This window comes from Dermacentor albipictus, chromosome 10 (assembly GCF_038994185.2).
Source record: "Dermacentor albipictus isolate Rhodes 1998 colony chromosome 10, USDA_Dalb.pri_finalv2, whole genome shotgun sequence".
Classification (NCBI taxonomy): domain Eukaryota; kingdom Metazoa; phylum Arthropoda; class Arachnida; order Ixodida; family Ixodidae; genus Dermacentor; species Dermacentor albipictus.
In genome coordinates, this window is record NC_091830.1 from 77,007,781 (window position 1) to 77,032,289 (window position 24,509).

At 48.3% G+C, this 24,509-nt stretch overlaps 1 long non-coding RNA gene across 1 annotated transcript; it reads left to right on the forward strand.

Annotated features, from left to right (window-relative positions):
- Positions 1-6: 6 nt before the first annotated feature.
- On the forward strand, positions 7-12,367 carry LOC135897979 (uncharacterized). Its single transcript, XR_010563226.1, has 4 exons — positions 7-96; positions 3,193-3,261; positions 6,350-6,409; positions 12,179-12,367. It is a non-coding gene; the product is annotated as an uncharacterized lncRNA (long non-coding RNA).
- The last annotated feature ends 12,142 nt before the right edge of the window (positions 12,368-24,509 follow it).

The following is a 24,509-nucleotide window of genomic DNA, read 5'->3' on the forward strand; positions in this document are numbered from 1 at the left end:
CGAATAACAAGCCGGCGCACTTCAATCGATCTGAGGATCGCCCCAGGTAACCCCGGTCTTCTGGAACGAAGCTTCTTTCGACTCCTTAGTTAGACGGTAAACGACGATGAATTTCCTTTCTCTAGTTGTTAAGATCGCATTGCGGGGTGCAAATCACGTTGCTGAGTAGATCTCATTTATAATCTGGCCGATATCGCAGTCTCTCGCTGAACCTGCTTCAAACATCCCATAAAGTCCCGCCAATCACGCTTTGTCGCTGTAACCTTGTTCGTAGACTGGCTCGGGCTCAAGAGACGCGTGTTTGCACTTGTGACGACATAAATAGTGTCCGACAATTTTACATCAATGTACACGACCCATAGGTATACATTTTCTTCCTATTTGACTCTCTACTTATTCGACGCGAATAGGTTCAGTGAGCCAAGTCCCTCCAGCATTCGTGTAGCGTTGTCTGCCCTGTAGGAGACGCAGATGTAACATCTCGTCCTGCCTCGAGGATATGAAATGCTGCTTTGTTTTGTGCGAACGAGATAGAAGTGGTTCGTGATGGGCGGCTTACCGATATACTTGTGAATACAACGTACTGTTGCAGTACTAATCTGTGAGGCCAAACATCTGTGGCTCAGAATGTTGAAACAAAGAATTCCACGAATCCAATGGAAAGGAAAATAAAAGGGCAGCATTAGGACGTAGCATGAGTATCAAGAATAGAAGTGTAATACGGGTAGGATGATGTTGTAGTAGGGATTAAAGGCAAAGAGGAGAATAAGAGAGCTTATAATGTATTGCGCAGAGAAGAAAAATTTTCTGCTAGAGTAACACTTGGTGTGAATGGAAGTAAAACGCACAAGAGGACGACAGACAATTTGTCGGAGCAGTCAGGCTGGGTAACCAGCAGGGGTAGTATTAGGCCAGTTTGCCGAAGGGACGGTTGACTAGAAACATTTTGATGTGGCCTTCGACCTGCAATTAGCCGCTGAAATGTCATCTTAACAATGGTTGCTGTTGCTACCGATTCGTCAAACAGTCCGAATTTTGTCGCGCACAGCAAATTTAACCGTGGATTAGATTTTGTACCGCCACCCTGTGGCGACAATGCTTCAGCGCTACCTTTGTATTGTCTTTGTTGACTCTATCTGCCTTAGCTCTCTGAGACGACCACACATTGACAAACGTCTTGAAATAGGCAGAAATTAATTCTTTTCCGCATGTCTCCCGCGAACGAATGTTTGCGTAATTGAGTCCCTGTAAAGCTTACAGAACAGGAGACTGGAATTAGAGGAAGGGCAAGAAGGTCAGTCTGAGCTAGAATGATCTATCTTGCCATTAAACCAGGAATAAATAATAGAGAGAAATCTATCTATCTATCTATCTATCTATCTATCTATCTATCTATCTGTCTATCTGTCTGTCTGTCTGTCTGTCTGTCTGTCTGTCTCTGTCTGTCTGTCTGTCTGTCTGTCTGTCTGTCTGTCTGTCTGTCTGTCTGTCTGTCTGTCTGTCTGTCTGTCTGTCTGTCTGTCTGTCTGTCTGTCTGTCTGTCTGTCTGTCTGTCTGTCTGTCTGTCTGTCTGTCTGTCTGTCTGTCTGTCTGTCTGTCTGTCTGTCTGTCTGTCTGTCTGTCTGTCTGTCTGTCTGTCTGTCTGTCTGTCTGTCTGTCTGTCTGTCTGTCTGTCTGTCTGTCTGTCTGTCTGTCTGTCTGTCTGTCTGTCTGTCTGTCTGTCTGTCTGTCTGTCTGTCTGTCTGTCTGTCTGTCTGTCTGTCTGTCTGTCTGTCTGTCTGTCTGTCTGTCTGTCTGTCTGTCTGTCTGTCTGTCTGTCTGTCTGTCTGTCTGTCTGTCTGTCTGTCTGTCTGTCTGTCTGTCTGTCTGTCTGTCTGTCTGTCTGTCTGTCTGTCTGTCTGTCTGTCTGTCTGTCTGTCTGTCTGTCTGTCTGTCTGTCTGTCTGTCTGTCTGTCTGTCTGTCTGTCTGTCTGTCTGTCTGTCTGTCTGTCTGTCTGTCTGTCTGTCTGTCTGTCTGTCTGTCTGTCTGTCTGTCTGTCTGTCTGTCTGTCTGTCTGTCTGTCTGTCTGTCTGTCTGTCTGTCTGTCTGTCTGTCTGTCTGTCTGTCTGTCTGTCTGTCTGTCTGTCTGTCTGTCTGTCTGTCTGTCTGTCTGTCTGTCTGTCTGTCTGTCTGTCTGTCTGTCTGTCTGTCTGTCTGTCTGTCTGTCTGTCTGTCTGTCTGTCTGTCTGTCTGTCTGTCTGTCTGTCTGTCTGTCTGTCTGTCTGTCTGTCTGTCTGTCTGTCTGTCTGTCTGTCTGTCTGTCTGTCTGTCTGTCTGTCTGTCTGTCTGTCTGTCTGTCTGTCTGTCTGTCTGTCTGTCTGTCTGTCTGTCTGTCTGTCTGTCTGTCTGTCTGTCTGTCTGTCTGTCTGTCTGTCTGTCTGTCTGTCTGTCTGTCTGTCTGTCTGTCTGTCTGTCTGTCTGTCTGTCTGTCTGTCTGTCTGTCTGTCTGTCTGTCTGTCTGTCTGTCTGTCTGTCTGTCTGTCTGTCTGTCTGTCTGTCTGTCTGTCTGTCTGTCTGTCTGTCTGTCTGTCTGTCTGTCTGTCTGTCTGTCTGTCTGTCTGTCTGTCTGTCTGTCTGTCTGTCTGTCTGTCTGTCTGTCTGTCTGTCTGTCTGTCTGTCTGTCTGTCTGTCTGTCTGTCTGTCTGTCTGTCTGTCTGTCTGTCTGTCTGTCATATATCAGTTTTCGTATAAAACACTCTTTCGATATATCAGATTGATAGATCGAAACACAAGATACCGTGTAGACTAGCTGATCAGTCCACTTTCTCTGCAGCGTGTTCCTCGAGAATTCGATGTATCATTTCGTTATATGAACGGAGTTATATGTTACATGAGCGTCGATAAACAATTTTGAGGTGTTTTTTGTGGAGAACAATTTGTTTTATCAGGCTGTGATGTTCGAGTTTAACTTTAGTAGAGAGAATACCAATTTTATTCGCGTAGGTGGGTCAGTAGCGTAAGCAATGTAAGATCGATATTAGCGCTGACGTGGGTTAAACAAGCGTGCTTATAGCCTGTCAATCAAGACCGCCTCGCGCATCGAACCACCATAACGAGGTTAAATTTGGAGTTACACCGGAGTGAGTGGGGTGAATGATGGTTGGCGTGTCGGCATGTGACTCATTGCGAATGGAATCTTATTTCGCTGGCAGATCAGCAAGGTCAGTGCAGTACCAACATGCGGTTCTTCTCCGTAGCCTTCCTTCTTGGACTCCTGGTCGGTGAGTGAAACTAACATTATTATTTCAATAAATGTAGCTGAGTGTTGCCTGCTAACATGTTATGGACTAAGAGAGGATTGCGTGATTTTTGCCTCAATTCGCTCGTTTCCCTTTTGCGTCTATGTGCGTTTGTCGACCCTTTCATTAGCAGCGTCTCGATATGGAAAAGCAATCTTCTTTTCCGATATTTCGACTGCTGAACACCACATACAAAACCTTATAGTAGCGTTGAACGCAAAAGTATCTTTTTCGACAACCCAATACAATATCATAAGCGTTTTGAGTACGTACATTTGCAATTTCGTAGGATCGCGACCAGGTTTGACGAACATTTCCACATGGTTGCTCTGTATTATTGCTAGCGTTCTTTTCGGCATCCGAAGGCTATCATGTCAACTAAGATTGTTCGCTCTCTTGTAATCGAGAGTAGATATAAGCAGGCAATGGAAACCGACGAAGTAGATTCGTTCGACATGATACTATCCACGATCTTGAAATGGTTGTAGTGCATGTTCTCAAAGGCACATCCACCACACCGCAATGCAGTACCCTACACCACAGCACACCGCACCACGTCATACTGTGCACTGGTGCGCATGAACGCTGCCCAGCTAGAAGACCACCGGACGAAGAGGGCTCGACAGGCAGCTAAGGCGTCACGTGACCAATTTATCGAAAAACGCCGGCGGCTGAGACGCTGGCTCCCGCTTGCTGGTTCAGGCGTCGACGTAGCAAGCGGGTGAGAGGTTTAACCCGCAGCCGCCCTATTGCCTGAGGGGAGAGGGTATCGCCGTGACATCACCTCGCTCTCGGAAACTAGCGCTATTGCCACGTTGCCTTTCAGCGCTAGCTGTCGCCCCCGTTCTAACTGCGCCTTCGTCAGGCCAAATCAAAACTCGACAAGCGTCTCAATGCGCTCGCTTTCCCCCGATGAGTTCGTAACTCGAAGGACCGCTCAGCGGAGTTGTTACATTAATGCGTTCGCATTCACAACTCAGAAGAAGTGTTTTAACGCGACAGCGTTAAGGAGCTCGTCTCGCAGAAAAGCTGGTGTCGTCGGCGGGGTTGGCCGCGAGCGAAAACCAGGGTCTACGGAGTGTGAGACGGAGACGCTACCACTCAGCCAGGGTCTACGTTCGATGGTTCAAAGCGCCTCTAGCGGATGCGGTGTTGCCTTAGAAACGGGCCGCAGAAAGTTCTACTGCGGTGTATATCGGTCATTATGAACATGTAAATTACAGAAGTCGCAGGTAAACGAGTAGCGAAGTATGTTTCCGTTACATTTCTTCTGCGCTTGGCGCACACGCAGAGCCACCTTGCGGCAAGCACAGAAGACCCGCTCCTCGCAATGTGCGGCGCTGCCCCGACAGCTGGCGCGCCACTCCCCCTCTTCTTCCCTCCGTCTCGTTTGAGAGCATTGGGGCTGTGCGGGGAGCGGTGCGAGGATGCCCCAATACCTTTTCGTTTAATAAGTTTTCTCGCTCTCTCCCAACTTCCAGCGCGCGTCACTCGAACCCTCATAATTAGGCGAAGCGGCTTCTCTTTCCGCTCACAGCGCGATTACTAGGTGTAGCGTCCGATGGGGGACGCCTCTGACGTGATCGCTGCGCCGTAGCGCGTCTGGTAGGAACGTGTCTCCTGTGATGTGTGCCGTGCAGCTGGCGAGGAGTCATGCGTCTGCGTGGTACTCCTGGAACAAATAATTAGAAAAATGTTCTGCTGTGGACCTGGAAGTCCACAGCAGAACTGGACAGACTTGGACAGACAGCAGACTTCGACTTGGACTATGAAAACTATGTCTTTGTGTGACTCAATAGCATGCCGAGGGCATTTGAGGGCGGTGTGAACGGAGTGCATAACGCTAACGCGTTCCACTCTTGAAGGCGAAGCTTAAGCGTCCTCCAACCTTCTTTCTGTTCCGGATTTTTTTTAGTAATTTGTAACTACACGAAGGAAAACGGACGACAAAGCCAGATACAGCATAAGGGAAATCAGGCGCTACGTTTATTAAAAAAAATTTAAAAAATGAAAAGGAGCGAATTAGAAGCTGCGAATAATTGTCGAGCCAAAGCCGCGTCTTCACGCGTACGGTGTTTTTCCAGTTCAGCTGCCGTGGCAGCCGCACTACCGTCCATCTGCTCGGGTGACTGTGTAGAACATTAGCTGTAGAAGATTAATTTTCTTTTACCGCAGGCATCACGTTGTACGTGATCTTACTGTAGTATAAGAAGAGGCAAGTGCATCAATACACCCTCATGTGCAAGGTATCTGGGCGATCAAATTCATTACTATTCTACGAAGGAGAAAAATTGGAGTCTGTAGAAGAGAATAAGTTTCCTAACGAATGTTACAATATGTCCAAGGGTCCATCTCAACGTTTCTGCGGCATCGAAAAGGAGAAAAGCGAAAGAAAAATGGATAAAACAAAAAAGGACAACACTAAAGAACGAGGAACATCCCTATACAATAATGATATGCAGATATTTTATTAAAATAATAAATGTACGATAAATACAATAAATATGTCGCCGCGTATAATTTACCAGGCCATGAAGACGGCTATAGGTTAACGCAGATATAGAACAACAAAAAGATGGTGACAACGAAGTACTGCTTCCTTGCTGAAGGAAATCGAAATCAACTTATGCCCAGTTTTTTTAGTAATGTGATCTTTTGTCTCATAATATTATCTCTTTTAGAGTTTACGAGTAGTTTAAGCTTCATGCTTAATTGTGTGTGTACAATTACTGTAGTTTCTCCTTATTCGTGTCTTTGCTAGGTAGTAGCAGCTTCTTGTTACAACCTGTATCATCGCGTGATGGTGACCAATAGACTAGGTAGATATTGAGGTGCCACGTCATCATTTCGACACAGTCATTCGCCACTGTAAAATACAGCTTTGTTTCTATATGTTGTTACAAACTCCCATATCATTTGAATGTAGGACCCGCGCTACTAGGAGTAAATAACAGCACTTCCACATTTCACGAAATACCGCTTACAACAAAGCAAATTTTCCGTACTGATGAGTTCGTTATAGAGATAGTCTATGTCATGCGCATGCACATTGTGTTTTGCCTGCGTGCAGCTTTCCTGGCCTTCTGCTGCACAACAGCGGAGGAAACACACCTGCGGCATCTGCGAGTCCGTAAGTACATGAATATTATTACAGTTTGAATTAGGTTGTTTGATATAGCCAAGCCATGATATGAATATGACGCGCGCCGTATAGTGGGTACTCCGGAATATATTGCCCTCCTCCCCCCGCCCCCCCCTGTGGTTTTTAGACCTTTAGGAGCTCTTAAACAGCCCCTGAAATGGTTCGGACAAATTTTGTAGACACGTAGAGTGCAGCTTAAGAAGAACATTCGCATCACACTTTAAGTGAAGCGTTAAGTATTAATGGAGCTACAAGCTATTACAAGTTACCCTCCTCCCTAGCCATGCTTTTCCTCCACAACTCATTCGACTAGCGATCGTGGCTAAGCCCCGCCTTCACTGGTTTTGCGTCATGATGCGACGTCACATCGTCCACTTCTGGTTGTTTTGGAGCCCGCCCCCGCCCGCGCGAAACGTCTCCGCTAGCCGCTTGGCCATCGACCCCAAGCCAGAGCTATCGAAGCAGCGTGCGTTGCGAGCATTCTGTCGAAGCGCCGACCGTATCTGGTATTCCCGTAACCACAGGCAAGCTGGGTGTTTCGGCACATGGCTGTAGGTATAAACTGAAGCTGATGAAGGAACTTTACCGTAGACGCACGTGAGTGGCCTGGTCGGTCTGCACGGCCCAGCGACTTGTTGGCGCAGAGCTTAACCAGCCAAACAAAGAGCTAATATTGCTCTAACCAAGTGGAAATCATTTTAAACATCTACAAAAACAACGTGTTGATGATTACCCTACGGCGAAAAATTTACACCATCAGCAAAGTAGAGCACGTTTTGTTACTGCTACTGTGTGTGGTTGAGCTCTAGGCCACCAGGTGGTTGCACCGTGCAGACCATTCACACTTGCGCTTCTGCTCACCCGTTAGACGGCACAGTCAAGCGGCCAGGCCTTGTTCCCTTGCGCTTGCGTTTGCCCTAAAACGGGACTCGCGAAACGCTATTGCGTTAGTGATCTTCCGGTGTAAGTGACGGCCGCAATCGCGCAAACCCTGGCACCGATCGGATAGCGGCAGTCCGATGCGCTGCAGCCAGTCCGCTCGTCTACTGGCTTGCAGAGAGACACGATGTCGCAGCTGGACATATTGCCAGTCGCTACGTTTGCAGTCCACAACCCAACAATGTCGAACCATAGCGACGTGAGTGTCTGTGTGTACTGCCGTTTTGCGAAACGACGGGCAGGTGGATATAATCCCCAGTGATCGTACTGCGATGTAATGGGAGCCTAAGTGGAGCCAATGAGAAAGCACTGAAGTATTGTCGCAATCGCGCACGAGTTGTCGCCAGCGTGGGAGATTCAGCAGCCATATATTGATCGATACACAGTGGTTCGTTTGTGGTCCGTTCGAGATGATGGCACACAAGCCATCTCTCCTGGAGTTTCAGTAATGTTTACAAATTTGGGCTCGTGTTAAGAATTTACGAACGTTGCGTCCAGGTTTACCAAAAGTTTTGTTGACAAAATAGCTTCGTTCTTTTGTCGGCGATAATACTCTTGTAAGGAGTTGATGGTGAAAGGACGCAAAGGTGTACTTGCTTCGGTTAAGGTAATTTTGACAAGTTCCTGGCAGGCGTGCGGCATGACGGCACGCTGTACACTTCTGCAATAATCATGCAATAATTCAATACAGTTTCTTTATTGGTGTAGAAGAAGAAGAAACTTTAATAAAGAATAGTCCGGCAGTTCTTGCTGTGGTGGCCTCAGGTGACGGCTCGAAGTCCATGGAATCGAGCGGCATCTTCGGCTTGCAGGACGGCCCTGAGCTGGTCTGCCAGCTCTGAACTTCTGATAGCCGCCTCCCAGCGGCGGCGACGCCTACGGAGAAGGTCCCCGGCGGCTCCCGCATTCGGGGCAGCGTCGGGAAGAAGCGAGCTTGAGCCCTCTCCTACCCTGGCAACTGCCGCGATTATGGACGCGTCGCCAACGGAGCTGGTTTGATTACCGTTGTTGCCGGCACACTCCCAAAGCATGTGTAGCACCGTTGCTCTCTGTCCGCATGTTTTACACGCGTCTGTTGAATATAAACGCGGATAACAGTGGTGTAAGGTAGCGGGGCTAGGGTAGGTGTGTGTCTGGAGCAAGCGTAACGTTACGGCCTCGTTCCTGTTGGATTTATCGTGCGGTGGCGGGAATGTGCGTCTTTCGAGTCTGTAGTGTTGGGTGAGGTCTCTGAACGTGGTTAGGCGATCGCCCCACGCCCAGTGTGCTTCTTGTTGTGTTGCTGTTGTAGTGTCCCGATCCGGCAGATCCGATGCCCCGCTCTCGGGGGCGGAGGCGGCCACATAATCAGCGGCGGCTCGGCGTGTGAGACCTCAAGCCTTGGCGTGGGCCGCTTCGTTGCCCGCGAGCGGAACATCGGTATGCGCCGGGGTCCAGAGGAGGAAGACCGTAGAATTTTGGGGTTGCGAGGGCGATGACGAGTAGCCGTCGTCAGAAATTTGGAGTAAGCGGGCCGCTTCCCGCGAGACACGACCGCGCGCGAAGCCGCGGATTGCCGTCTGCGCGGCAATCCGCGGCTATCGCGGCTACTCCGGCCGCCTCCGTGTGTCCCGTGGTCACCGCGGCGCTCGCGAAGCACTTACCCGAGCGGTCGACAACCGCTATCGCGTGTGCTCTTCTCCCTCCTCCATATCGCGCCGCGTCTACGTATACCGCCTCGTTGCTGGTACCAAACTTCTTCTGAAGGTCGCTTGTTCGTTTGTTCCGTCTCCCGGTGTGGTGCGTCGGGTGCATGTCCTTGGGAAGCGGCGGTATGATCAGGCGGTCGCGAACAGAGGCGGGAACCGCCGTCTTTTCTCGCTCTGAGTGTGGTACGCGATGCTGAGCGACTCGAGGATGCATCGACCTGCCTTTGACCTCGATAATCGTTCGTATTGCGCAATGTCGTGCGCCTCGATTAACTCGTTAAGGGAGTTGTGAACTCCGAGCTCTTGAAACTTGTCGGTGCTCGCGTTGAGTGGAACGCCGACCGCCCTCCTGAAAGCCTTTCGGATCATGCATAATAAAGTTGACACTCACTCACTTTCGGATCATGCATTCGACTTTGTTTTTTTTCGGACCCGATCCACCTCAGGTAGGGGGCAACATACGTTATGCCGCTTAATGCGTACGCCTGTACGAGACGGATCGCGCACTCTTCACGCATACCATTGCGTCTATTCGTGATGCGACGCAAGAGTCGGATCGTGTCATCTACCGAACGACGAAATATTCGCACCGTCTCTCCGTTATGGCCGTTTGCCTGCAGGTGTAACCCTAGGATTCTAATTTTCTCTACGTGCGGTACGAGAGTACCATCTGGCAATGTAAAGCGTATTTTGGAATATTCCCGTTCCTCTTCGCGCAGGGTTTTACGACCTCTCCTTGTAGGTTTGTAGAGTAAGAGTTCGGACTTGGTAGCCGAGCACTCGAGGCCCGTTCCACGCAAGTAATTCTGAACCGCATCTACTCCTGCCTGTAGCATTCGCTCGACGTGACCGTCACATCCTCCCACGGGAACCCATGGAGGGTGATGTCATCGGCGTCGAGACTGTGATGCAGTCCTTCTATTTCTGTTAATTTCTCGGGTAGACCAAGTAGAACTAAATTAAAGAGTAATGGTGATATGACGGATCCTTGCGGCGTGCCGCACGGACCCGTCTCAAATTCCGGCGATTCTTCGTCGCCGACGAGGACGCATGCGCGCCTGCCCGCGAGGAAATCTCTCACGTAATTATACATTCTTTGGCCTAGTCCTAATGTTCTAATTGTTTTTAAGATCGCTTCGTGCTTAACGTTGTCAAAGGGGTTTTTAATATCGAAGCCTAGAATTGCCTTAGTGGAGCTGGTAGTGTCGTCTACGATCTGGTGTTTAAGCTGAAGCAATACGTCCTGTGCGGAGAGGTTGCGGCGGAATCCTAGTATGATGTGCGGGAACGCGTCATGATCTTCGAGAAAGTCGGTCACGCGGGTGAGAACTGCGTGTTCCATGACTTTGCCGACGCAAGAAGTAAGCGAAATCGGTCTTAGATTATCGAGCGTAACTTGCTTGCCAGGTTCAGGAATCGTGATAACGCGGGCCCGTTTCCACGCCTCGGGAAGCGAACCCTCTCGCCAGCACTCATTGACGTAGGCCGCGAGTCGGGAGATTGACTCGTCGTCTAGGTTGCGGAGAGTCTTGTTGGTAACCCGGTCCGGGCCGGGCGCCGATCGAGTGTTGAGTTCGAACAGGACTATCCGAATTTCCGATTCGCTAAATTCTGCGTCCAGTTTCTCGTTTGTGACGCCGTCGTACTCGGCGTGCTGGATGCTTTCGGCCTTCTTAAAGTAACGGTCACGTATTGCGTCGAGGAAGTTATCGCCTTTATAATCTCTCACTAGTGTACGAGTCTTGTGGCCTTGAGCGGCCCGGGTCTCCTCCGGATCTAATAGGTGTCTAAAAAGGCGCCAAGCGCTCGCCCCGGTCATCTGCCTCTCGAGGCCGTTGCACGTGTGGCATCTTCTATATATAAATGTTTATTGTTTTGACGCAAGACCTTTTGTCAGATATCCTCACTGAAGCTTAACTGAAGGCAGGAGACAGTGCTTCAGAATACAGAGGCTCGTGGTCATGCTTACCGTACTGTTGCCTATTTAAAAGGAAATGGGGCCTTATGCGTTTCAAATATTTAAACTCACTGAATTTCAATTCACGGACTTGAATTCACTGGGAATCACACACTCACGAACGCCTCCAAGTCCAAGTGGCTGCGAGTGAGCTGACTCGGGATCTTGTTCGGAGCATTGAGGCTACTACAAAAATCACTAGCGTAAATTCTGGCGTTATTGTCTAAGGGAGGTAGCCAGCGTGATAGCCGAATGGCTATGGTGTTGCATTGCGTTCCTGACCACGAGGTCGTGGGTTCAGTTCAGGCCGCGGCAGTCGCCTTCCAATTGAGTGAGGATGCAAAATGATCGTGTACGAGAGCCCCCACTACGGCGCGCCTCATTATCAGATAATGTTTCAGACAAGCACGTAAAGCAGAAGAATTCTTTTTGTTTTTCTATGGGAGCTGCAAGAATGGTGGCTCAGCCAGAATATGAATGATGGGCAGCACACGAATTTCCCGAAACCTCGTCCTCCTGGCTTTAAACGGCTTTGTGAATTAGCAACCTAACCATATTCAACCAGAAATTACTTCATAAACAAAATTATTTGCAAGTATTGCACATGCGCGACGATGTAAATTGTTTTGTTGTCTTTTGAAAACTGTAAGTGGTGAGAAACTTAGAAAAACAAAAACGTAGTAGGTGCGTCACGGAAAAGTTGGAAGTCACAAGATGAAGGTTAGACATGCATGCACTAAGCAACGTTCTCGCGGTAGCTGAGCGGTCGCAATGTCAGAGTTCCCTGAAGTAGCGTTTGCACGAAAGTCTCTCGCGTGGACCATAGCCTCCGGAGCCACCGTGCTGACGGTTAGGCAGTGAAGTGCACGTAGTCCAAACCTCATAGTGCAAAGTTTAAAGAGCGCAACAAGATGCGGTGAAGGAACGCTTGCTCACTTCACCAGCGCTATTGCCGTGTGTACTTGTGGCTTTTGTCCTCGTCTTTTCGCACTGTTTAAACTTGCGGTATGTGGCAACTTGCCAGAACATAAATGCTCCTCACTCCAAACCTGTCTGTTACTGTTCCAACAACACAGCCTCTCGCAGGTCCATGTGGCCAGCCGTGGCTCCTCATAGTTTTCTAAACTGTGGCCACGAATGATGTGACATGACGACGTCAACTGCATTTTGCAGGTCGCGCCTGCCGATATTCTGGCGACTGCGACAAGAGGTGCAAGGACAGCGGCCACAAATCAGGGTCCTGCGGCGGATACAGACGTGCACACTGCTATTGCAGTGATTAGGCAGCGGTACTCGCTAAAAAACTCCAATAAAGCCATAACCTGTGCTTGCTGTGCGTGGCGCTGCCAATAAAAAAACAAAGAAAACGACTTCACCAGTTGCATGACATGGAAATTCATTTTACCGGCAGCGGCTGGTTCTTAAGCATACCTGCTGTATGATCCTGAGCGACAACCTTCCGTGTACTACCGTCGAATGCTAAATAGCAGTCACTGGACATTTTCCAGTAGTTGCTCAACAGGTCAATACAAATGACTCCATACATTAGATCTAGTTATCCGATGGCACAGTAAAAAAATGGACAACAAAGAAAAATATAAGCTTTAAGAATAAATAAGTCCCGTGGAGTCCCGTGAAGTATGCGTTCAGCGTCAGCAAAAATATGGTAGGCCCAAAAAAACTAAGAGACGAACCACAGGTGGCGACGTTCGTTCCGAAGTAGCACGCCACTTTTTCGTGACGCCATGGATTTTGACAGCACCTCATACTACCAAGAGCAATGAAGAAATACGCTGCATTCCAGGTGAACCAAGGAATGTTTGCGTAATATTTCTTGGCGCTAAAATTGTTTAAATGCGAAGGAAACACAGTTCAATATCTACATAACAAGGTAGGTGAAATCGGCAACTTGCTTCGTTATATCGACATTTCGTTGTATCGAAATTCGACCTTCTAAGAAGGGCAATCACCAATTGATTTTTTCTTACACGAAAAAGGGCCGCAGAAGCTTCCGCATCATAGCGCAATCGATAAAATTGAATTTGAAGAAAACACTATTCATTTTTATGACTTTAGGAGTCGGTGACGAATAACACGGTTTCATGGCACGTCGACGATATCTTCACGTAGTCTGTACGAATTAAGGGAAGCCAGCCATGCTTTCGTGTGCACTCCACCCACACGGCTGATAGCCTCACCCGCACGTGGACGACGTTATCATGAAGAACGCCGGCATCGGGGAGGGAATCCTTGGGCTTCCTCTCGCTCCAACGGGTCAACGAAACTCGAGATTACGCAACCTTTAATACGAAACGCCCAGGAAGACAACTTTCGTGATGCCACGCCCTCTCGGCACGCCCACTCTTTGCACACGCGGCAGACTACCTCTAAAGCAGGGTGCGCTGCTTCGTGTGCGTTCAACCGCTCTTGTGAACTTGCTGCGCTTATGTTCAGCCGCGCTTATGATCCGCGCTCTACTTTTATTGTGTTTGCATGGATAACCGAAGAATTTGAATTTGAATTTGAAGAGCTATGCGCAGCCAGTTTCGAGACGCGCGCCAGAAACCGCAACGCGCGTCAACTTATCCAACCCTAACCCCCCCCCCCCCCCCCCTTCTCGCGCACTTGATCGCGCTGCCGCGAGCTCACTCCCTTGCCCCGCTTTGCCTTTGCCTGCGCGGGGAGGCAATACTCGTGCGTGAAGCCACCATTTTTCTTTCTCGCCCTCGCACACTTGCACCTAAAGCGCCAGAGGATCGAAGTTTAGCTGTACTCGCAAATGCATGACGTCACACCGACGTAGCGGGGTTGCGGTTTCGTTGCGAAATTCGAGAAAAAACACGAACAACCACAAAAGCACCTATTTCATTTTGAACTACCCGTTTCCTGACCAATCGCTCGGAGTAGGCATGGACCACTAACTTCAAAGCTCCACATCCATATCTGCATCAGGGATGCGCTTTACCTCCCACTGCTTTATGCGCAAGTGCCCAATCATTTTCCCGCAGAAGTCAGAATTTGCGCTCAATTCAATCGTGCTTGAAAAGCGGAGCAGTTACGCGAAACGCCGGTCCCACGTGACCCAACTAGATGTTTACGCCGATGACGATGGACGTGGCGACACAAGCTGAGGCCACACCTGCTTCGGCTGCAAGCAACCCGTGTAGGACCCACCGCCAAAAATATGATATGCGACTCTCTGCATCATAGGCCAGGAAGAAGCGCTTAGCTGTGAGAAGGTGGCTGCGACCAGTGGACAGCTAACACGACCGTTGCCTAGCCCTGGAATCTCTCCGGGATTTTGCCTGGGATCTGGGCTATTTCATCGGGTGCAGAAATCGCGCACCTCGCAGTGCGCCTTTTTCACTTTCACATGCCTCGCATTAGTGCGTTCACGCTTTTTGGGTACATCAAGCACTTTCCTGGGGCACGCACTTTTTGTATATAACCGTTTTGCTCACCTACGTCGGTGATTGGGTAGTCCATGGTCAAGTAGCGAGCGCGTGGGGCAGCTGAACCAGTTTCTAAACCAACCATCAGACCAACATGGCCCACTTATTATGTGACCATGTGTACACGTGTGCCGCTATTCAACGAACGTCTTTCACGTAGACATCGGTAAATGTCATATATGCACAACTGCAACTACTGTTCAATGAAACGTTTTGACGCCAAACGTAGAGTACTGGGTTGTTCCACTCACTCCTTGCTGGTCTTCAATGACCCTCTTTGATGCGAATTTGCGTAACTGGGTATCTTGCAGCATGTGCGTGCTGCTTTTCAATACTGAATTACCACGGCAGGCTGGCCGAGCTTGTGATTACCAACTTATCGGTGATTACCGGTGATTCGGTGATTATAGGTGATTACCGGTACCTCTCGGTGGGCAGCGCAACCCGTACGAAAGACAAGAGGAAGCACACGATGCGAGCGCAGACTAACAACTGGTTTATTTTTTCAAAGAAAAAAATATACAGAACATCTAAACACGTGTAAAGTGACGCTTACAGGGGGAAAGGGTGTTCGAATCTGGCCGCGCATTGTAGTTGTTGCTTATGCAAACCCATGTTTGAACAAGCGGAAATATTGTATAAAAATGTGAATTGAACCAACTGCGAGATTCTGGAAGTCTACTTCGTGTATGTAGACTCAGGCGCGTGCGTCAGCCAGACTACTATTACTCTGCAGGATAAAGAAACTGAGTTTTTGAACGGCAATATAGACTAACGCCCCTTCACCCTGTAAGCGTGATTTCACACGTGTTTAATTTTCAGTATATTTTAGTTCCTCGCTTGAAAAAATTAACCAGTTGTTAGCCTACGCTGGTATTGTGTACTTCCTCTCTTCTTTCGTCTGGGTTGCGCTGCCCACTCATAGAAACATGCTCTACAGTACACTTATCTCACGCGAACATCAGTAAACGAATGCTGCACAGTGAAGTGCTGGCGGACCAACTCAGGGCTGTCCAGAGGGCCCGTGTGATGGCAGAGGGGCTCGGCCTCTCTCTACCGACGTGGGAGCGGCCCGCATCAGTCCCAGACTGATCCCTCAGGACCTAAATAAAGTTCTTCATACCATACCATCAGTAAACGGGTACGCGCCTCTGGAAAGCTGCCGCTCTGCAATGACGAAATAGTTGCCTTAAATTTCTCAGCTGTTGGAGGGGGGGGGGGAGAATCGAGCACAATTAAGTTACAAGGGTTCTTCAAGGACAGTAGACCAAGCATTTAGCAGGCTGTGCCACAAATGATTTGGCTATGTGCCGCTTTTTCATGAACGTCTTTCACGCTAACGCTTCATCGAGCTGCTTCGTGAATGCACTCGGCTATGTGCCGCGCTTCAAAGAACCTCTCGGGAACTGGAGTCACTGAGTATTTGCCGCTGGGTGTGCGGCAAGGGAGCGAAAAATTTCATTTCATTTTTTCACTCTCAGGGCGAGTCGGGCGTTACAGAGAGGAGTGGGAAGAAGACAATAAGAGCAAAGAAGAAGAGGACAGGTTACATCAGATAACTATGAAATGCATCCTTAAACTTCCCAGGATCGTTGCTGGTGATGACAGAAGAGGGTAGGTGATTCCAGTACAAAGCAGTTTTTGGGGAACAAGGAATTCAAGTACTGGTATCTCCGGCACTGTGGAACATATAGCTTTAGCTGGTGATCTCTGCGAGGCCATATAGGAGTAAAGGAGTAAAGAAGGATTGCATTAGGGCGTTGTTAGTGAATTATATTTTATGAAATATTCGCAGGCGAGATATGCGACGTTGTGTTGAAAGATCTGGAAGATTAAGTGCTTTTTTTTTAATTCCTGAAACACTACCATGACGCGAGTAATTAGACATTATATATCTAGCAGCGCAATTCTGAATTGATTCGAGCACTGCAATGAGAGAGTTAGTGTATGGATCCCATATTGATTTAGTGTATTCAATCATCGAACTCAGTAGTGTTTTGTAGAGCAACAGTTTTAAAAGGGATAGAGACAAGGGAAAAGTTGCGTCACATGAAACATGCGGTTGGCATTGTTAGTATTCAATGTGCACCTTCCAGGACAAATCATCTGTTATTTGAACACAGAGGTACTTATACTTGCTAACGCGGGTCAGTGGAGTGTCATGAGGGACTATGAACACGGACTCATTTGTTTATGCATGCGCGTAATTCTCACTAATCTAATTACATTTGTTAACGTGCAGTTTCATAGGCCAAGCATTACATCAAGTTGCAATATTGCCGAGATCATATTGAAGAACACACGCATCACTTTGGTTAGCAACTTCCCTGTATGAAACACAATCATCAGTGAAAATCTTATTTTGGAAGTACTCGAATAGAGAAGATCATCAATACAGATAAGAAAAAGAAGAGCTCCTAGAACTGATCCTTGCGGAACACCAGATGTTACGGGAGAAATAGGGGAGTCATGATCATCATCATAATAAGCAACACTCTATCCATTTTGGCACAGTACTATGAATATTTAGTTCACTTAGCTTATAAAGTAACAGTTGATTTGACACGGTGTTGAAAGCCTTTGCGAAGTCGATAAATGTACAATCTGTAAAAGAAGAGTGGTTCGAAACTGAAATTAATTTATTAGTGCAATTAATTGAGTTTCGCAAGAAAGACGCTTACGAAAACCATGCTGTGAATCTGTAAAGAACGAAGTAGATTCCAAATAATGAACAAGGTGTGAATAAATAATATGTTCGAGAAGCTTGCATGGGATTGATGTTAAGGAGATGTGTGTGCATTTATTAGGATTACGAGCCTAACCGGACTTGTGGACAAGTACCACCTTGGCAATCCTCCAATCATCAGGTAGGTATGCGCTTAGGAGGGACTGAGAGAGAGAGAGAGAGAGAGAAAGCAAGGACAGGAAAGGCAGGGAGGTTAACAAGCCGAGCACCCGGTTTGCTAGTCTACCCTGGGTGTGGGGGAAAGGGGAATAGAAAGAAGAAAAGGGGGAGTGTGGGCACTGAGTGCCTGTGGTAGTATTCACAGGGACACTATAAATGGTCCCTTAAGCCGGTGCACTTCAAGTATTGTACTAATGCACTGTGTGAACATTTCAGACAACATCAAGAATGAATAGGTGTCGGTAGGTATCGAAGGCGCGGACTCCTTGTTATTCGCTCCGTTAGCGTTATTAGTGACGGCGGTTGTTGTGTCGACCTCCTTTAATGGCTTGTTTACTTTTCCCATCTTATACCATGCCGTCTGTATGTCTATAGTTCTCCCAATATTGACGTCAAAGGTCCAATCCATCCACGGTCCATTGTTCTCGGCCCCGGATGTGGATGTGGAAATATACGCAGGGTAGAAGCACATGTTGCGTGGGAGTTTACCGGCCTCGAGGCACTAGACGCTCGGTCTAGGGCGCAATACGCCAGGCGCGGTAACTCGCGGCACGGGACTTGGCTCTCCTGGGTAGGCCTAGCTGGTCGGCCACCATCTTAACTTTCGCGTTGAGTAGTTCCGGGACGTTATGCACTCAAACTGCAGTCTTGCGACTGGTCCTTCTCAATGCCGCTTTTCGAGCTGCGTCGAATTTTGTACCTGACGGAAGGTTTCGAGGCGAAAATCCGCGGGTAGTTCACTTTGAAACGGGAGGCGGACATGTATTGTAGAATGAATGGATTGATGGGTGCTGTACGCGTCTCTTCTTAAACGAAGTGGTGGGTTGCGCCACCATGATCTTGTTCTTATTTTGTCTTATGTTCCGCTTATGTCATTTCAAAAAAAAAGAACACTCACGCACAAACAATTCCCAGCATCTAATTTTCTGAACCACTGCTGGGCACTTTGTTTTTGTACGCCTCCGTTGTTTGTGGTCTCAAAAGCGTCCTGGGGCTCCCACACATATACGCACACAGAGTGGCTCCTCTAGCTGGCTATGCACAGCTCGATAGAGTAGATCGCGGATGCCCAAGAGAGAGCGCAGATTGTCAGACTCTCGAGAACGGTGGCCGGTCAGGAATTGCTCGCTGGCATGGGCATTCCACAAATCAAGATCGATAGCAACTACCCTGCGCCCCCCCCCCCCATCATAGGAATCAGAGAAAAAAATCACCGTCTCCCTCATTCCACGCAATATGCACTCACAGCGGAACGTCGGGAGAAGACGAGCCAGAACTTTGGCCCTTCTTCGCAAAGTCGAAGAGAACCAAAGAGAACTGTTTCGTCGACGCCACCCGCTACGGAGAGAGTAGAAGATACACGGCCGTCTCGGTTAACCACGCGGGAACAGTCATCTGCATGGCCTCGGTCGAATGCGCCTCCTCAGGGGCAGCCGAGTAAGTTGACATAGCCAACGCGTTACTTGACGGACAACGTCCAAACGTTTTTAGCGACTGTCAAGCTGCCATCCGAGCTGTTTTTCATCGGCTCCATCACCAAGAAAGCCCACTTTATTCTCAAGGGCAAAGGGATCACCCCACATACGATAGCGTGGTTTCCAGCACCCATGGGGTCCCTTGAAGAGGGGCTCACCAGCCTAAATGAGCTGGCCCACTCCAAGGCAGGAGGTCTCGCGTTCCATACCCATGTAGAATCCTCCTGCCGACGACAGCCTACAACAAAGATTCTCCCACCACTTACAACGAGGCCACGCAACACTTTTACCTTAGTAAGAGGGTCTATCCGCTTCCACATAAGGAACTGACCAAAGCGCTGAGAATCACCCTCAGACTTTTGCAGACGGGGTACACCCCAACCCAGTTTTATTACACTCGATCTATCCAGACACGCATACTAGCAATACCTATCCTGAGTGCGGCGATTCAGCTAACTGAGCAAATAAGCTCTGGCGGTACCCCTCGTTTCGAAGCGCAGATAAAGCAGACCAGTCAAGACGGAATACCTCAATGCGAAGCTCCGACTACGGGGACAAATCTGAGCCATCCAGAGAGCACACAAAGCGGCGGCCAGACTCGGCCGGCCCGTCCCAATGTGGCAGCGGTCCATTGCGCTATAATCGCGCATCTCAGGACTTAAGATAAAGTTTTAGAGCGCAGCTCTTTGGCGTCCGTTCCTGGGTTTCGCGTCGTCGTCGGCGTTGTCGTCGGCCTCGTAACCAGCTCGCCGACGAATCTGCTCCACCGCCGCGCATGCGCGCTGTCGGCTCTCCGGGCGAGGGAGGATGGTGGAAGGGAGGAGGAGAGACTGTGGAGGAGGGCTGGCTACACAAATGGCTCTTTGGCGTCCGTTCCTGGGTTTCGCCTCGTCGTCGGCGTTGTCGTCGGCCTCGTAACCAGCTCCGCCCCCCTTTCATCCCCCCAGCGCTAGCAGCGACCGACTGATACCGCTTTCGTGAGTCCGCTACCGCACTCACGAAAGACGTAGTGCACTTCCTGCAACTCGCATTAACCGTCCATCGATCCACACCGATGTTAGTAGTGGGGGACTTTAATGTTGACATAAAGACAAACAGCAATTTCCTAACACTTATGCGGGAGAACATCCCGTTCCTCTCGCTCGTAACGCGTCCCACGGCTGTGACAACCTCGCGAGGCACTTTTATAGATCTCGTCTTTGAGAATCAAGCATTGGTGTACCAAGTCGAACATATATCAGTCTATTTCTCCGACCACAAAGCTTCCTTCATGACTGTCAAGAACTGTTAGTGGAGTCTTTGTTAAAGGAATACGTGTGAAAAAAAATTCTGTGATAGCGCATACATGTGTTGCTCGATTTCTTTGCCTCAATCTATCGAAAAGGTGAAACAGCTTATTTGCTGCGCTCAAATTTCGCATTAGGAAGTAACGTAATCGTCGGTAATTTTTTTTCATCCATCCATCCATCCATCCATCCATCCATCCATCCATCCATCCATCCATCCATCCATCCATCCATCCATCCATCCATCCATCCATCCATCCATCCATCCATCCATCCATCCATCCATCCGTCCATCCATACTTTTCTGCCACCAAACCTCCAATCGCCTCTTAATAATCTCTATTGCACACATGTTTAGTTTACACCTGCTATCCCTGTCCGCGAACCCAAGGGCTTCAAGGAGACACCCGCGACGCTTCAAGGAGATTCAAGATTCAGGATTCAAGGAGGGTTCAAGAACTGCTCTGGTTGGGCCCTTTGAGGTGACCAGAGCACGGTGTAAATTAACATTCATTATTCAAACGTAGAATTAATAATGAATTTGCGATAATGCTAGACATATTAACGAAGCTTCTTGGCTTATTTTCTTCTTCTAGTTGCCAATTTCCTTTATTAAGCGTTTTGCTGAAATTTAGAAATAAATTTAATTTAAAAGTTATGAGCTCTCTCATTTCTAAGGAGGATTTATAGTTTTTTCTTATATTTATGTTCGCGACAAGCATGTCATGCTACCGATGCAAAAGGGCAATGCAAGTGGAAAAAAAGAAAAAGAAGCTTTATTTCATAAATGACAACCATTCACTCTAAGAACAGTTTACACCCTTTGGCTTGCCCCTTCTGCCACACAAAGATAATCGTCATCTGCCTTGATGCGTTTCCTTTCTTTATCGCTGCAATCCCGGAACTTTCCAGTGACGAACGGCACGCGCGTTATCAGAAGAGGCACTCCAAAGGGTGTAAACTGTTCTATGCTGATAGCGCGCGTGCCGTTCGTTACTGGAAAGATCCGGGCTCGCAGCGATAAAGAAAGGAAACGCATCAAGGCAGATGACGATTATTTTTGTGTGGCAGAAGGGGCAAGCCAAAGGGTGTGAACTGTTCTTAGAGTGTTCCACTGTGAAAACGGAATGGCAGCTTTAGTTTCACTTGAGAGCTTTGACTTCCATCAGCTTTCGCTGCAAGTACATCTTCACGTAGTGAAATGGTTGTCATTTGTTTGAAGTGTCCGATGATGCGAGTTGGTGTATTTGAATGGATGATTTAGTAAAGATGTGGTTGATGTACTATTGAGACTCTTTATTTTGTCAGGGTAGTCATTATTGCTTTATGATCACTGTGATATGCACTCAGTGGTTTGACTGGCGCCCTGGAGAGGTTCTTGGCTAGAATCAAATGAATGCACGACCGGTGATGCATGGTAGGTATCGTGGGGTTAGAGTAACATTGCAATAAATAAATAAATAAATAAATAAATAAATAAATAAATAAATAAATAAATAAATAAATAAATACATAAATAAATAAATAAATAAATTTTATTTACCAGAAACAAAAGGAACTGGAGGGACACCTGGGCAAAAAGCTGTCGCAGCAGCTTGACGGAGGCCCAGGGTCCTTTACATGGCAGTAGCACTCACATGACATATACACTGAAATCTTTATACACAACAAACATTACAATTTCGTACGTATGCATGAAGATGACATTTTACACTTGAATGCAAATGTACTAAAGTGCCACTATAAAGAAAGAAAGTAGTCACGCAAACCATTTTTATTTAGCGTAGCTGTGTGCTTATATTTGTTTAGTACAGTCGGTATATTATGTGTTGAGGACTGTAGGCTGTAATTGTTTAGGAACCATGGTACCTTCCACACCTCGGGGTTTCGTGTAGTATGTTTCGTGTGAGTGCAGAGTTCTAGCTGAGCAAGAGATGCAAAATAATTCTTAACATATTCTGATGAGAAGTAAATCGTTTCTAGTAATCTGTGTTCGCATAATTTATCAACGCGGTTTATCTGTTGGTGAAAGCCGATTAACGTTATCTATATACCGAACGATTTTCTTTTGAAGTATTACCAGCTTTTGCAAGTTAAATTTAGATGTTGTAGCCCAGACAAGGTAAGAGTAATTTATATACGATAAGAAGAGACCATAGTATATTTGAAGTTTTGCTCTCGTAGGTAGAAATGTGCGGGCAAACTCTTCCAACATGTATTGCATGAACCATTTCATCTCTGGCTTATAAATGTCCAAATTGAAGTCTCCGTTGATGATCAGAGGTGTGGTAGCATCCTTTCTATAACCCACTGTAAATACGTGGTCATAAACGTCTTGATTTCCGACTTGGAAGTAGCTGGCGAGACGTACACCGTCATATATACAATTTATTCTTCCGTTTTTATAGTACAAAGCGTTTATCCATAAAGTCTCGTCAGAACTTGGCATCTGCACCCTTGAAGTCGTTCACTCGGTCCATTCGGTACCTCTGCCGCCGTATTGCGTTGCAAGACTGGCGCCATTTCCGGTTCGGAGGTGCCCGGGTTCGCGATTGTCGTTTTCGTTCAGCATCGCGGGAACATTCTTCGTCGGTGGTCGTTTCGCGCCTGCGCCGTTTGCATTCTCGTTGCAGTTCCTTGCGGTGCTCCTCGTGCGCATGATGTTTTTCGGGTGTAGGAACTATACGTGTCCGGCAGATCGATAACGCAGCTGTTGAATGGCACACACCCCCTTAATCAACGGCTCATACCCCGACCCCTGTAGCACATACAACTGTAGCACATACCCACAGGGGTATGTGCCATTGAACTTGGACCCTTTCTGCACTATCCCCAGGATCAGCCCACACGATGATTTCTTTCTCCTGTCGGACGCCGAAAAAACTATGGAAGGTTAGTGATATATAATTTTCGCTGTAAAAACTCAGTGCCCTTCCACTATTTCAAGAAGGATGACCAATGAAGCTGTGTATGTGGGCCTCTTAATGGCAAACTGCACCTCAGCTACGGGTCGGTCCGCCATTCGGCTATCTTCGGAATCGCCCCCCCATATGGGGAGTGCGTAACGCCTGTTTCACCTCCGCCGCGGATCGGCCAGGCATTGCACTATCTTTGCCATTTTTTTAGAGTGCAGCTCTTTGGCGTCCGTTCCTGGGTTTCGCGTCGTCGTCGGCGTTGTCGTCGGCCTCGTAACCAGCTCCGCCCCCCTTTCATCCCCCCAGCGCTAGCAGCGACCGACTGATACCGCTGGATGCCGCTGACGCCGCTAGAGAGTCAAGATAACGTGACTGCATAGGACACCGTCGCCGCCATGCAGAAAGAGGAGGAAAGGGTCCCCCCCCCCCCCTGTTCTTGTGTGGCGGATAGGGTGCTCTTCAGTTGCCGACGCGCCGGTTATTTCACGTAGGCCCCGGCACGTCGACGAATACGTGACCACCTTCCCACGGCTAGACCTGGTTCTTAGCGCTGCGGAAGCGAGGGTATCATATTGTTTGTGTCGGCATCGGCGGCGTTGTCCCTGAAACCAACTCCGCAGCTGGGGTTGACTCACTATCGGCGTCAGCGGCATCAGTCAGTCGCTGCTATCTCTTCCCTCCTCCCTTTATCGTGTTGTCCGCTTGCTGCGCGCGCTTCTGCCCCCATCGTTTGCCGCTGGGTGTACACGCCGCCCCCCTCCCCCCTCTTCCTGCGAGTCTCCGGTTGTCAAAGCGCCGGCTTGAACTTAATTCCTTTCTTCGCTCCTCCTCCAATGCAACCCCTGTGCGGTGGCAATCAGAGAGCCAGATCGGTGGCGGCGGATCTGTATATGTGCACCGCCCGAGCCGAAATTGCCGCTGCCGTTCGCCCTGTGCGGTGGCAATCAGAGAGCCAGATCGGTGGCGGCCAATCTGTATATGTGCACCGCCCGAGCCGAAATTGCCGCTGCCGTTAGACAAACAGCAATTTCCTAACACTTATGCGGGAGAACATCCCGTTCCTCTCGCTCGTAACGCGTCCCACGGCTGTGACAACCTCGCGAGGCACTTGTATAGATCTCGTCTTTGAGAATCAAGCATTGGTGTACCAAGTCGAACATATATCAGTCTATTTCTCCGACCACAAAGCTTCCTTCATGACTGTCAAGAACTGTTAGTGGAGTCTTTGTTAAAGGAATACGTGTGAAAAATAAAAAAAAATTCTGTGATAGCGCATACATGTGTTGCTCGATTTCTTTGCCTCAATCTATCGAAAAGGTGAAACAGCTTATTTGCTGCGCTCAAATTTCGCATTAGGAAGTAACGTAATCGTCGGTAATTTTTTCTACACGCGGACTCGATAGTGGGGAAAGTCGCCCTGAAAAGCTTGGCTATAAAAATGGGAAACTCATCGGAAATTTAGGCACATTCA